This window comes from Rhinoderma darwinii, assembly GCF_050947455.1.
Source record: "Rhinoderma darwinii isolate aRhiDar2 chromosome 5 unlocalized genomic scaffold, aRhiDar2.hap1 SUPER_5_unloc_39, whole genome shotgun sequence".
NCBI classification, from domain to species: Eukaryota; Metazoa; Chordata; class Amphibia; order Anura; family Rhinodermatidae; genus Rhinoderma; species Rhinoderma darwinii.
This window is the reverse complement of record NW_027461797.1, coordinates 946,130-960,125: the sequence shown is the minus strand read 5'-3', so window position 1 is coordinate 960,125 and position 13,996 is coordinate 946,130. Positions and strand designations below refer to the sequence as shown.

Below are 13,996 nucleotides of genomic sequence, written 5' to 3'. Positions count from 1 at the left end.
GTAAGAATTGCAGTTGCAACAAAGCCTTGCTTGCCTACAAAGAGAGCAGCAATTTGGATTTGTTACTATGTTACCTAGAAGAATAACAAACTGTGCAAGGATGGAGGTTGTAGGAGCAAGGAGAAGTTGTCTGTAAAGTTGGTGGATGCCTATTTTCCATTTTGCAGTCCCTTGTCTCCCTCTTGTGGCCTCCTGGAGGCAACTAGCTGTGCAAAAAAAAGACAGCCTGGCGGCCGGCTGTTGCAGTGTTGCCCTCTCAGGCAACACTGAGTGACTGACTGAGCCTCACCGTCTTATATAAAGTTCAGACGGAACTTTGCACGTGTCATAGTGGAGCCCTCAGGATTCCAGAGCCAGCTTTCTGACATCATAATGGGGCCTCAGAGATAAAAGCCTGGGCCCAGGCAGTGTTGGTCAGTGCTGCTCAGCAGGCAGCACTGGACTGGACTGGATTACAGCTGATACAAGGTGTGAAGGAACAAGGGGTGGCTGTGGGCATGCACTTGCTGCCGCTGCCAGTGTTTATCTGCATGGCAGCAGGGCATTTGGGCGTTGCCAGGAAGGCGTTTTTATGTAGATTCCTCCTCTTTCAGCACTGCATTGTGGTGCAAGCAAAAGAAGCAAATCCTGTCTGGCTTCCTCTCCGGCCTTTATTCACCTCCCGTGTAGCTGTGAGTGTGTGAGCCTGCAGGGCCCCATGGAATTGCCTAGAAGTAGGCTGAATCGCTGCAAGGGCTGAACAGCAGTATCGGGCAGGCTCGGGCAACGCGCGGCCCGTTCGGGTTATCGCTTCTCGGCCTTTTGGCTAAGATCAAGTGTAGTATCTGTTCTTATCAGTTTAATATCTGATACGTCCCCTATCTGGGGACCATATATTAAATGGATTTTTAGAACAGGGAGATGGAAATAGAGCTTGCTCTGTCCACTCCACGCATTGACCTGGTATTGCAGTATTTCCAGGACCGGTGCACCCTTTCCTTATGTGTTGACTAAAAGCAGATTCCAAAAGTGTTTTTTGTCTTTGCTATTGTTTCTGTCTTTCTGAAGGGATCTCCCCTTTTAATCCCATTATTTCAACACCTGTTGGACAATGCATGAGTGATAATGAGCTCATTGATTAAATGCAATTAATGAATAGATTGCCACCTCTTGTTGTGTGTCGTCTGTGTTTCTGTGTTTCCGGCATTTCACATTGGAACACCTCACTTGTCTTCTCTCCGCCCTCCCTTTTAGGTAAGTTAAAGAGCTGCACCTGAGCCAGCCACTGATTGATTGATTGATTGATTGATTGATTGATTGATTGATGCAGCACAACAGTCAAATAGTGGAGTGGAGTAGGGGAACAGCAAACAGCCAATAAAGCAGCCCGCCCGCTCGCCTGCCCGCCACAATGGACCTACCTGTGTACACTAGATGGATGTGATGGAATGTACTGTCGTCCCTACATTTCAAGAAGAAGTAAGAATTGCAGTTGCAACAAAGCCTTGCTTGCCTACAAAGAGAGCAGCAATTTGGATTTGTTACTATGTTACCTAGAAGAATAACAAACTGTGCAAGGATGGAGGTTGTAGGAGCAAGGAGAAGTTGTCTGTAAAGTTGGTGGATGCCTATTTTCCATTTTGCAGTCCCTTGTCTCCCTCTTGTGGCCTCCTGGAGGCAACTAGCTGTGCAAAAAAAAGACAGCCTGGCGGCCGGCTGTTGCAGTGTTGCCCTCTCAGGCAACACTGAGTGACTGACTGAGCCTCACCGTCTTATATAAAGTTCAGACGGAACTTTGCACGTGTCATAGTGGAGCCCTCAGGATTCCAGAGCCAGCTTTCTGACATCATAATGGGGCCTCAGAGATAAAAGCCTGGGCCCAGGCAGTGTTGGTCAGTGCTGCTCAGCAGGCAGCACTGGACTGGACTGGATTACAGCTGATACAAGGTGTGAAGGAACAAGGGGTGGCTGTGGGCATGCACTTGCTGCCGCTGCCAGTGTTTATCTGCATGGCAGCAGGGCATTTGGGCGTTGCCAGGAAGGCGTTTTTATGTAGATTCCTCCTCTTTCAGCACTGCATTGTGGTGCAAGCAAAAGAAGCAAATCCTGTCTGGCTTCCTCTCCGGCCTTTATTCACCTCCCGTGTAGCTGTGAGTGTGTGAGCCTGCAGGGCCCCATGGAATTGCCTAGAAGTAGGCTGAATCGCTGCAAGGGCTGAACAGCAGTATCGGGCAGGCTCGGGCAACGCGCGGCCCGTTCGGGTTATCGCTTCTCGGCCTTTTGGCTAAGATCAAGTGTAGTATCTGTTCTTATCAGTTTAATATCTGATACGTCCCCTATCTGGGGACCATATATTAAATGGATTTTTAGAACAGGGAGATGGAAATAGAGCTTGCTCTGTCCACTCCACGCATTGACCTGGTATTGCAGTATTTCCAGGACCGGTGCACCCTTTCCTTATGTGTTGACTAAAAGCAGATTCCAAAAGTGTTTTTTGTCTTTGCTATTGTTTCTGTCTTTCTGAAGGGATCTCCCCTTTTAATCCCATTATTTCAACACCTGTTGGACAATGCATGAGTGATAATGAGCTCATTGATTAAATGCAATTAATGAATAGATTGCCACCTCTTGTTGTGTGTCGTCTGTGTTTCTGTGTTTCCGGCATTTCACATTGGAACACCTCATTCACCTTCCTTGTCTTCTCTCCGCCCTCCCTTTTAGGTAAGTTAAAGAGCTGCACCTGAGCCAGCCACTGATTGATTGATTGATTGATTGATTGATTGATTGATTGATTGATGCAGCACAACAGTCAAATAGTGGAGTGGAGTAGGGGAACAGCAAACAGCCAATAAAGCAGCCCGCCCGCTCGCCTGCCCGCCACAATGGACCTACCTGTGTACACTAGATGGATGTGATGGAATGTACTGTCGTCCCTACATTTCAAGAAGAAGTAAGAATTGCAGTTGCAACAAAGCCTTGCTTGCCTACAAAGAGAGCAGCAATTTGGATTTGTTACTATGTTACCTAGAAGAATAACAAACTGTGCAAGGATGGAGGTTGTAGGAGCAAGGAGAAGTTGTCTGTAAAGTTGGTGGATGCCTATTTTCCATTTTGCAGTCCCTTGTCTCCCTCTTGTGGCCTCCTGGAGGCAACTAGCTGTGCAAAAAAAAGACAGCCTGGCGGCCGGCTGTTGCAGTGTTGCCCTCTCAGGCAACACTGAGTGACTGACTGAGCCTCACCGTCTTATATAAAGTTCAGACGGAACTTTGCACGTGTCATAGTGGAGCCCTCAGGATTCCAGAGCCAGCTTTCTGACATCATAATGGGGCCTCAGAGATAAAAGCCTGGGCCCAGGCAGTGTTGGTCAGTGCTGCTCAGCAGGCAGCACTGGACTGGACTGGATTACAGCTGATACAAGGTGTGAAGGAACAAGGGGTGGCTGTGGGCATGCACTTGCTGCCGCTGCCAGTGTTTATCTGCATGGCAGCAGGGCATTTGGGCGTTGCCAGGAAGGCGTTTTTATGTAGATTCCTCCTCTTTCAGCACTGCATTGTGGTGCAAGCAAAAGAAGCAAATCCTGTCTGGCTTCCTCTCCGGCCTTTATTCACCTCCTGTGTAGCTGTGAGTGTGTGAGCCTGCAGGGCCCCATGGAATTGCCTAGAAGTAGGCTGAATCGCTGCAAGGGCTGAACAGCAGTATCGGGCAGGCTCGGGCAACGCGCGGCCCGTTCGGGTTATCGCTTCTCGGCCTTTTGGCTAAGATCAAGTGTAGTATCTGTTCTTATCAGTTTAATATCTGATACGTCCCCTATCTGGGGACCATATATTAAATGGATTTTTAGAACAGGGAGATGGAAATAGAGCTTGCTCTGTCCACTCCACGCATTGACCTGGTATTGCAGTATTTCCAGGACCGGTGCACCCTTTCCTTATGTGTTGACTAAAAGCAGATTCCAAAAGTGTTTTTTGTCTTTGCTATTGTTTCTGTCTTTCTGAAGGGATCTCCCCTTTTAATCCCATTATTTCAACACCTGTTGGACAATGCATGAGTGATAATGAGCTCATTGATTAAATGCAATTAATGAATAGATTGCCACCTCTTGTTGTGTGTCGTCTGTGTTTCTGTGTTTCCGGCATTTCACATTGGAACACCTCATTCACCTTCCTTGTCTTCTCTCCGCCCTCCCTTTTAGGTAAGTTAAAGAGCTGCACCTGAGCCAGCCACTGATTGATTGATTGATTGATTGATTGATTGATGATTGATTGATTGATGCAGCACAACAGTCAAATAGTGGAGTGGAGTAGGGGAACAGCAAACAGCCAATAAAGCAGCCCGCCCGCTCGCCTGCCCGCCACAATGGACCTACCTGTGTACACTAGATGGATGTGATGGAATGTACTGTCGTCCCTACATTTCAAGAAGAAGTAAGAATTGCAGTTGCAACAAAGCCTTGCTTGCCTACAAAGAGAGCAGCAATTTGGATTTGTTACTATGTTACCTAGAAGAATAACAAACTGTGCAAGGATGGAGGTTGTAGGAGCAAGGAGAAGTTGTCTGTAAAGTTGGTGGACTATTTTCCATTTTGCAGTCCCTTGTCTCCCTCTTGTGGCCTCCTGGAGGCAACTAGCTGTGCAAAAAAAAGACAGCCTGGCGGCCGGCTGTTGCAGTGTTGCCCTCTCAGGCAACACTGAGTGACTGACTGAGCCTCACCGTCTTATATAAAGTTCAGACGGAACTTTGCACGTGTCATAGTGGAGCCCTCAGGATTCCAGAGCCAGCTTTCTGACATCATAATGGGGCCTCAGAGATAAAAGCCTGGGCCCAGGCAGTGTTGGTCAGTGCTGCTCAGCAGGCAGCACTGGACTGGACTGGATTACAGCTGATACAAGGTGTGAAGGAACAAGGGGTGGCTGTGGGCATGCACTTGCTGCCGCTGCCAGTGTTTATCTGCATGGCAGCAGGGCATTTGGGCGTTGCCATATGTCGATTCCTCCTCTTTCAGCACTGCATTGTGGTGCAAGCAAAAGAAGCAAATCCTGTCTGGCTTCCTCTCCGGCCTTTATTCACCTCCCGTGTAGCTGTGAGTGTGTGAGCCTGCAGGGCCCCATGGAATTGCCTAGAAGTAGGCTGAATCGCTGCAAGGGCTGAACAGCAGTATCGGGCAGGCTCGGGCAACGCGCGGCCCGTTCGGGTTATCGCTTCTCGGCCTTTTGGCTAAGATCAAGTGTAGTATCTGTTCTTATCAGTTTAATATCTGATACGTCCCCTATCTGGGGACCATATATTAAATGGATTTTTAGAACAGGGAGATGGAAATAGAGCTTGCTCTGTCCACTCCACGCATTGACCTGGTATTGCAGTATTTCCAGGACCGGTGCACCCTTTCCTTATGTGTTGACTAAAAGCAGATTCCAAAAGTGTTTTTTGTCTTTGCTATTGTTTCTGTCTTTCTGAAGGGATCTCCCCTTTTAATCCCATTATTTCAACACCTGTTGGACAATGCATGAGTGATAATGAGCTCATTGATTAAATGCAATTAATGAATAGATTGCCACCTCTTGTTGTGTGTCGTCTGTGTTTCTGTGTTTCCGGCATTTCACATTGGAACACCTCATTCACCTTCCTTGTCTTCTCTCCGCCCTCCCTTTAACCCCTTCCCGCTCCTTGACGTACTATTACGTCATGGCAGCTGTATCGTTCGCGCTCCATGCCGTAATAGTACGTCTCGGGAGTAACGGCCGTTTCGGCCGTCCTCCCGACACATACAGGAGCTGTGACGCTGCTGTCTTGTTCAGCAGCTGTCACAGCTCCTACAGCGGGGACCGATCGCTGTGTCCCCGCTGATTAACCCCTTAAAAGCCGCGTTCTATAGAGATCGCGGCTTTTTAGGGGTTAAGCTGCCATCGCCGGCCTGCTACGCGATAGCGGCCGGCGATGGTGACTATGGCAACCGGACACCAAACAATGGCGTCCGGCTATGCCATAGACGGAAGCCTAGTGGGTCCTGACAACGTCAGGACCCACTATGCTTGCTGTCAGTGAGTAGCTGACAGTTCTAATACACTGCACTACGCATGTAGTGCAGTGTATTAGAATAGCGATCAGGGCCTCCTGCCCTCATGTCCCCTAGTGGGACAAAGTAATAAAGTAAAAAAAAAGTTAAAAAAAGATGTGTAAAAATAAGAAAATAAAAGTTTTAAAAGTAATAAAAGTAAAAGTCCCACTTTTTCCCTTATCAGGCCTTTATTATTAATAAAAATATATAAACAAACAAATAAACTATACATAATTGGTATCGCCGCGTCCGTAACGGCCTGAACTACAAAAATATTTTGTTATTTATCCCGCACGGTGAACGCCGTAAAAAAAAATATTAATAAACCGTACCACAATCACAATTGTTTGGTCACTTCACCTCCCAAAAAATGGAATAAAAAGAGATCAAAAAGTCGCATGTACCGAAAAATGGTACTGATGGAAAATACAGTTCGTTACGCAAAAAATAAGTCCTCGCACGGCTTTATTGATTGAAAAATAAAAACGTTATGGCTCTTAGAATAAGGTAACACAAAAAGTGAATGATTGTTTACAAAACGTACTTTATTGTGCAAACGCCATAAGACATAAAAAAAAACTATAAACATCTGGTATCGCCGTGATCGTATCGCCCCGCAGAATAAAGTTAATATATCATTTATAGCGCACGGTGAACGCTGTAAAAAAAAAAGTATACAAAAACAATAGTACAATTGCTGTTTTTTAGGCACCACGCCACCTAAAAATGGAATAAAAACTGATCAAAAAGCCGCATGCACCCCATGAAAACTACAATGGATTCCTCAAGGGGTCTAGTTTCCAAATTGGGGTCACTTTTGGGCGGTTTCCAATGTTTTGGCACCACAAGACCTCTTCAAACCGGACATGGTGCCTAATAAAAACGAGGGGTCAAAATCCGCTAGGTTCTCCTTTGCTTCGGAGGCCGGTGCTTCAGTCCATTACCGCCCGAGGGCCACATGTGGGATATTTCTCTAAACTGCAGAATCTGGGCAATAAGTATTGAGTTGCGTTTCTCTGATAAATCCTTTTGTGTTATAAAAAAAATGGTATAAAAAGAGTAAATGTCACCTCTACTTTGCTCTAAATTTCTGTGAAACACCTAAAGGGTTCATAAACTTTCTAAATGCTGTTGTGAATACTTTGAGGGGTCTAGTTTCTAAAATGGGGTGTTTGATAGGGGTTTCTAATATATGGGCCCCTCAAAGCAACTTCAGAAATGAACTGGAACCTAAAAAAATAAATAAATGAGGCAATACTTCGCTTCTTACATTATACTGATAATGAGCCGTGCCCACTCCGAGATGACCCCAGTTTTGACCGTTTGTATAAACGGAGACCCCTATTAGACCGTTCCAGTGCCCGGTTTTCCCAAGCATACACCCCCGAGAAGTGTTTTTCTATTGATGAGTCCCTGGTACATTTTAAAGGGAGGGTTCAATTCCGCCAGTACCTGCCAGGTAAGAGGGCAAGGTATGGCGTGAAGATGTATAAGCTGCGAGAGTGCATCAGGGTATACCTACAGGTTTAGGATATATGAAGGAAAGGCCACCCCCAAACCAGACTGCATCCTGGACTACAATAGGTACATGGGAGGGATGGACTTGTCAAATCAAGTCCTGAAGCCCTACAGCGCCATGCGGTGAGGTATAAGAAGCTGGCCGGGCACATCATACAGATGGCTTTGTACAATGCGTATGTGCTACGTCGATGTGCAGGCCAGAGGGGAACTTTCCTGGAATTTCAAGATCTAATCTTTAGGGACCAGGAAGGGGGGGCGCATCGTACCAGGGCAACACTTTCCAGGAGAAGGTCCCCAAACCGGTGGAAAGGGAAAGAGTCAAAAGAGGTGCAGAGTCTGCTATAAGAGGGGGATAAGGAAGAACACAATATACCAATGTGACACGTGTCCCGAAAAACCAGGGCTCTGTATAAAAGATTGTTTTAAAATGTATCATACATCCCTTGATTTTCAATTTACCCTGATGCACTCCGCACAGCTTACCCCCCTCATCTTTCCCTTCTGAGCCCTGCCGTATGCCCAAGCAGCTGATAACAGCCACATGTAGGGTATTGTCGTACCCAGGAGAACCCACATTACAATTTAAGGGGTGTATATCTCCGGTGGCGCATGCTGGGCACACTATATTGGACACTGAAATGGCATATACATATATAAAATTGCAAATCTCACACTGCACCATCTGCTGCGCATTATCTTTTACACAGTACCTGTGGGGTCAAAATGCTCACTACACCTCTAGATGAATGTCTTAAGGGGTGTAGTTTTTAAAATGGGGTCACTTCTCGGGGGTTTCAACTGTACTGGTACCTCAGGGGCTTCTGCACACATGACTTAGCACCAGAAAAGCTCCAGTAGGCCAAATGGTGGTCCTTTCCTTCTGAGCCCTCCCATGGGCCCAAAGGGCAGTTTATCACCACAAATGGGGTATTGCCGCACTAAGGACAAATTGGGCAACAAAATGGGGTATGTTGTTCCTTGTGAAAATAAGAAATTTTGATCAAAAATGACATCTTATTGGAAAAAATATCATTTTTTTCATTTCACAGCCCAATTCAAATAGGTGCTGTGAAAAAACTGTGCGGTCAAAATGATAACAAAAACCATAAATGAATTCCTTGAGGGGTGTAGTTTCCAAAATGGGGTCACTTCTGGTGGGTTTCCATTGCTTTGATACCTCTGGGGCTCTGCAAATGCAACATGGCACCCGAAAACCAATCCAGCAAAATCTGGACTCCAACAAACACATAGCGCTCCTTTCCGTCTGAGCCCTCCCATGGGCCCAAACGGCAGTTTATCACCACAAATGGGGTATTGCCGCACTAAGGACAAATTGGGCAACAAAATGGGGTATGTTGTTCCCTGTGAAAATAAGAAATTTTGATCAAAAATGACATCTTATTGGAAAAAATATAATTTTTTTCATTTCACAGCCCAATTCAAATAGGTGCTGTGAAAAACCTGTGCGGTCAAAATGATAACAAAAACCATAAATGAATTCCTTGAGGGGTGTAGTTTCCAAAATGGGGTCACTTCTGGTGGGTTTCCATTGCTTTGATACCTCTGGGGCTCTGCAAATGCGACATGGCACCCGAAAACCAATCCAGCAAAATCTGGACTCCAACAAACACATAGCGCTCCTTTCCTTCTGAGCCCTCCCATGGGCCCAAACGGCAGTTTATCACCACAAATGGGGTATTGCCGCACTAAGGACAAATTGGGCAACAAAATGGGGTATGTTGTTCCCTGTGAAAATAAGAAAATTTGATCAAAAATGACATTTTATTGGAAAAAATATCATTTTTTTCATTTCACAGCCCAATTCAAATAGGTGCTGTGAAAAAACTGTGCGGTCAAAATGATAACAAAAACCATAAATGAATTCCTTGAGGGGTGTAATTTCCAAAATGGGGTCACTTCTGGTGGGTTTCCATTGTTTTGATACCTCAACGCCTCTTCAAACCTGGCATGCTGCCTAAAATATATTCTAATAAAAAAGAGGCCTCAAAATGCACTAGGTGCTTCTTTGCTTCTAGGGCTTGTGTTTTAGTCCACGAGCGCAGTAGGGCCACATGTGGGACATTTCTAAAAACTGCAGAATCTGGACAATACATATTTAGTAGTGTTTCTCTGGTAAAACCTTCTCTGTTACTAAAAAAAAATTGAATAAAATTGAAATTCAGCAGAAAAAATGAAATTTGCAAATTTAATTTCCACTTTGCTTTAATTCCTGTGAAATGCCTGAAGGGTTAAAAAACTTTCTATATGCTGTTTTGAATACTTTGAGGGGTCTAGTTTTTAAAATGGGGTGTTTTATGGGGGTTTCTAACACATAGTCCCCTCAAATCCACTTCAGAACTGAACTGGCACCTTCAAAAAAAGGCTTTTGAAATTTTCTTAAGAATATGAGAAATTGCTGTTTATGTTCTAAGCCTTGTAACGTCCAAGAAAAATAAAAGAATGTTCAAAAAACGATGCCAATCAAAAGTAGACATATGGGAAATGTGAACTAGTAACTATTTTGGGTGGTATAACCGTCTGTTTTTCAAGCAGATGCATTTAAATTCTGAAAAATGCTATTTTTTGTAAATTTTCTCTAAATTTTGCAATTTTTCACAAATAAAGACTGAATATATCGACCAAATTTTACCACGAACATGAAGCCCAAAGTGTCACGAGAAAACAATCTCAGAATCGCTTGGATAGGTTTAAGCATTCCGACGTTATTACCACATAAAGTGAAATATGTCAGATTTGAAAAATGGGCTCTGAGCCTTAAGGCCCAAACTAGGCTGCGTCCTTAAGGGGTTAAGGTAAGTTAAAGAGCTGCACCTGAGCCAGCCACTGATTGATTGATTGATTGATTGATTGATTGATTGATTGATTGATTGATTGATTGATTGATTGATTGATGCAGCACAACAGTCAAATAGTGGAGTGGAGTAGGGGAACAGCAAACAGCCAATAAAGCAGCCCGCCCGCTCGCCTGCCCGCCACAATGGACCTACCTGTGTACACTAGATGGATGTGATGGAATGTACTGTCGTCCCTACATTTCAAGAAGAAGTAAGAATTGCAGTTGCAACAAAGCCTTGCTTGCCTACAAAGAGAGCAGCAATTTGGATTTGTTACTATGTTACCTAGAAGAATAACAAACTGTGCAAGGATGGAGGTTGTAGGAGCAAGGAGAAGTTGTCTGTAAAGTTGGTGGATGCCTATTTTCCATTTTGCAGTCCCTTGTCTCCCTCTTGTGGCCTCCTGGAGGCAACTAGCTGTGCAAAAAAAAGACAGCCTGGCGGCCGGCTGTTGCAGTGTTGCCCTCTCAGGCAACACTGAGTGACTGACTGAGCCTCACCGTCTTATATAAAGTTCAGACGGAACTTTGCACGTGTCATAGTGGAGCCCTCAGGATTCCAGAGCCAGCTTTCTGACATCATAATGGGGCCTCAGAGATAAAAGCCTGGGCCCAGGCAGTGTTGGTCAGTGCTGCTCAGCAGGCAGCACTGGACTGGACTGGATTACAGCTGATACAAGGTGTGAAGGAACAAGGGGTGGCTGTGGGCATGCACTTGCTGCCGCTGCCAGTGTTTATCTGCATGGCAGCAGGGCATTTGGGCGTTGCCAGGAAGGCGTTTTTATGTAGATTCCTCCTCTTTCAGCACTGCATTGTGGTGCAAGCAAAAGAAGCAAATCCTGTCTGGCTTCCTCTCCGGCCTTTATTCACCTCCCGTGTAGCTGTGAGTGTGTGAGCCTGCAGGGCCCCATGGAATTGCCTAGAAGTAGGCTGAATCGCTGCAAGGGCTGAACAGCAGTATCGGGCAGGCTCGGGCAACGCGCGGCCCGTTTGGGTTATCGCTTCTCGGCCTTTTGGCTAAGATCAAGTGTAGTATCTGTTCTTATCAGTTTAATATCTGATACGTCCCCTATCTGGGGACCATATATTAAATGGATTTTTAGAACAGGGAGATGGAAATAGAGCTTGCTCTGTCCACTCCACGCATTGACCTGGTATTGCAGTATTTCCAGGACCGGTTCACCCTTTCCTTATGTGTTGACTAAAAGCAGATTCCAAAAGTGTTTTTTGTCTTTGCTATTGTTTCTGTCTTTCTGAAGGGATCTCCCCTTTTAATCCCATTATTTCAACACCTGTTGGACAATGCATGAGTGATAATGAGCTCATTGATTAAATGCAATTAATGAATAGATTGCCACCTCTTGTTGTGTGTCGTCTGTGTTTCTGTGTTTCCGGCATTTCACATTGGAACACCTCAGTCACCTTCCTTGTCTTCTCTCCGCCCTCCCTTTTAGGTAAGTTAAAGAGCTGCACCTGAGCCAGCCACTGATTGATTGATTGATTGATTGATTGATTGATTGATTGATGCAGCACAACAGTCAAATAGTGGAGTGGAGTAGGGGAACAGCAAACAGCCAATAAAGCAGCCCGCCCGCTCGCCTGCCCGCCACAATGGACCTACCTGTGTACACTAGATGGATGTGATGGAATGTACTGTCGTCCCTACATTTCAAGAAGAAGTAAGAATTGCAGTTGCAACAAAGCCTTGCTTGCCTACAAAGAGAGCAGCAATTTGGATTTGTTACTATGTTACCTAGAAGAATAACAAACTGTGCAAGGATGGAGGTTGTAGGAGCAAGGAGAAGTTGTCTGTAAAGTTGGTGGATGCCTATTTTCCATTTTGCAGTCCCTTGTCTCCCTCTTGTGGCCTCCTGGAGGCAACTAGCTGTGCAAAAAAAAGACAGCCTGGCGGCCGGCTGTTGCAGTGTTGCCCTCTCAGGCAACACTGAGTGACTGACTGAGCCTCACCGTCTTATATAAAGTTCAGACGGAACTTTGCACGTGTCATAGTGGAGCCCTCAGGATTCCAGAGCCAGCTTTCTGACATCATAATGGGGCCTCAGAGATAAAAGCCTGGGCCCAGGCAGTGTTGGTCAGTGCTGCTCAGCAGGCAGCACTGGACTGGACTGGATTACAGCTGATACAAGTTGTGAAGGAACAAGGGGTGGCTGTGGGCATGCACTTGCTGCCGCTGCCAGTGTTTATCTGCATGGCAGCAGGGCATTTGGGCGTTGCCAGGAAGGCGTTTTTATGTAGATTCCTCCTCTTTCAGCACTGCATTGTGGTGCAAGCAAAAGAAGCAAATCCTGTCTGGCTTCCTCTCCGGCCTTTATTCACCTCCCGTGTAGCTGTGAGTGTGTGAGCCTGCAGGGCCCCATGGAATTGCCTAGAAGTAGGCTGAATCGCTGCAAGGGCTGAACAGCAGTATCGGGCAGGCTCGGGCAACGCGCGGCCCGTTCGGGTTATCGCTTCTCGGCCTTTTGGCTAAGATCAAGTGTAGTATCTGTTCTTATCAGTTTAATATCTGATACGTCCCCTATCTGGGGACCATATATTAAATGGATTTTTAGAACAGGGAGATGGAAATAGAGCTTGCTCTGTCCACTCCACGCATTGACCTGGTATTGCAGTATTTCCAGGACCGGTGCACCCTTTCCTTATGTGTTGACTAAAAGCAGATTCCAAAAGTGTTTTTTGTCTTTGCTATTGTTTCTGTCTTTCTGAAGGGATCTCCCCTTTTAATCCCATTATTTCAACACCTGTTGGACAATGCATGAGTGATAATGAGCTCATTGATTAAATGCAATTAATGAATAGATTGCCACCTCTTGTTGTGTGTCGTCTGTGTTTCTGTGTTTCCGGCATTTCACATTGGAACACCTCATTCACCTTCCTTGTCTTCTCTCCGCCCTCCCTTTTAGGTAAGTTAAAGAGCTGCACCTGAGCCAGCCACTGATTGATTGATTGATTGATTGATTGATTGATTGATTGATTGATTGATTGATTGATGCAGCACAACAGTCAAATAGTGGAGTGGAGTAGGGGAACAGCAAACAGCCAATAAAGCAGCCCGCCCGCTCGCCTGCCCGCCACAATGGACCTACCTGTGTACACTAGATGGATGTGATGGAATGTACTGTCGTCCCTACATTTCAAGAAGAAGTAAGAATTGCAGTTGCAACAAAGCCTTGCTTGCCTACAAAGAGAGCAGCAATTTGGATTTGTTACTATGTTACCTAGAAGAATAACAAACTGTGCAAGGATGGAGGTTGTAGGAGCAAGGAGAAGTTGTCTGTAAAGTTGGTGGATGCCTATTTTCCATTTTGCAGTCCCTTGTCTCCCTCTTGTGGCCTCCTGGAGGCAACTAGCTGTGCAAAAAAAAGACAGCCTGGCGGCCGGCTGTTGCAGTGTTGCCCTCTCAGGCAACACTGAGTGACTGACTGAGCCTCACCGTCTTATATAAAGTTCAGACGGAACTTTGCACGTGTCATAGTGGAGCCCTCAGGATTCCAGAGCCAGCTTTCTGACATCATAATGGGGCCTCAGAGATAAAAGCCTGGGCCCAGGCAGTGTTGGTCAGTGCTGCT

At 45.8% G+C, this 13,996-nt stretch overlaps 6 non-coding genes across 6 annotated transcripts; all 6 read left to right on the top strand.

Moving 5' to 3' along the window:
- Positions 1-785: 785 nt before the first annotated feature.
- On the top strand, positions 786-976 carry LOC142691905 (U2 spliceosomal RNA). Its single transcript, XR_012860412.1, has one exon. It is a non-coding gene; the product is annotated as a U2 spliceosomal RNA (small nuclear RNA).
- Positions 977-2,243: 1,267 nt separating this feature from the next.
- LOC142691904 (U2 spliceosomal RNA) lies at positions 2,244-2,434 on the top strand. Its single transcript, XR_012860411.1, has one exon. It is a non-coding gene; the product is annotated as a U2 spliceosomal RNA (small nuclear RNA).
- Positions 2,435-3,714: 1,280 nt separating this feature from the next.
- LOC142691902 (U2 spliceosomal RNA) lies at positions 3,715-3,905 on the top strand. The gene has a single exon (XR_012860410.1). It is a non-coding gene; the product is annotated as a U2 spliceosomal RNA (small nuclear RNA).
- Positions 3,906-5,173: 1,268 nt separating this feature from the next.
- On the top strand, positions 5,174-5,364 carry LOC142691901 (U2 spliceosomal RNA). Its single transcript, XR_012860409.1, has one exon. It is a non-coding gene; the product is annotated as a U2 spliceosomal RNA (small nuclear RNA).
- A 6,042-nt stretch (positions 5,365-11,406) lies between these two features.
- On the top strand, positions 11,407-11,597 carry LOC142692134 (U2 spliceosomal RNA). The gene has a single exon (XR_012860620.1). It is a non-coding gene; the product is annotated as a U2 spliceosomal RNA (small nuclear RNA).
- A 1,276-nt stretch (positions 11,598-12,873) lies between these two features.
- Positions 12,874-13,064, top strand: LOC142691900 (U2 spliceosomal RNA). The gene has a single exon (XR_012860408.1). It is a non-coding gene; the product is annotated as a U2 spliceosomal RNA (small nuclear RNA).
- The last annotated feature ends 932 nt before the right edge of the window (positions 13,065-13,996 follow it).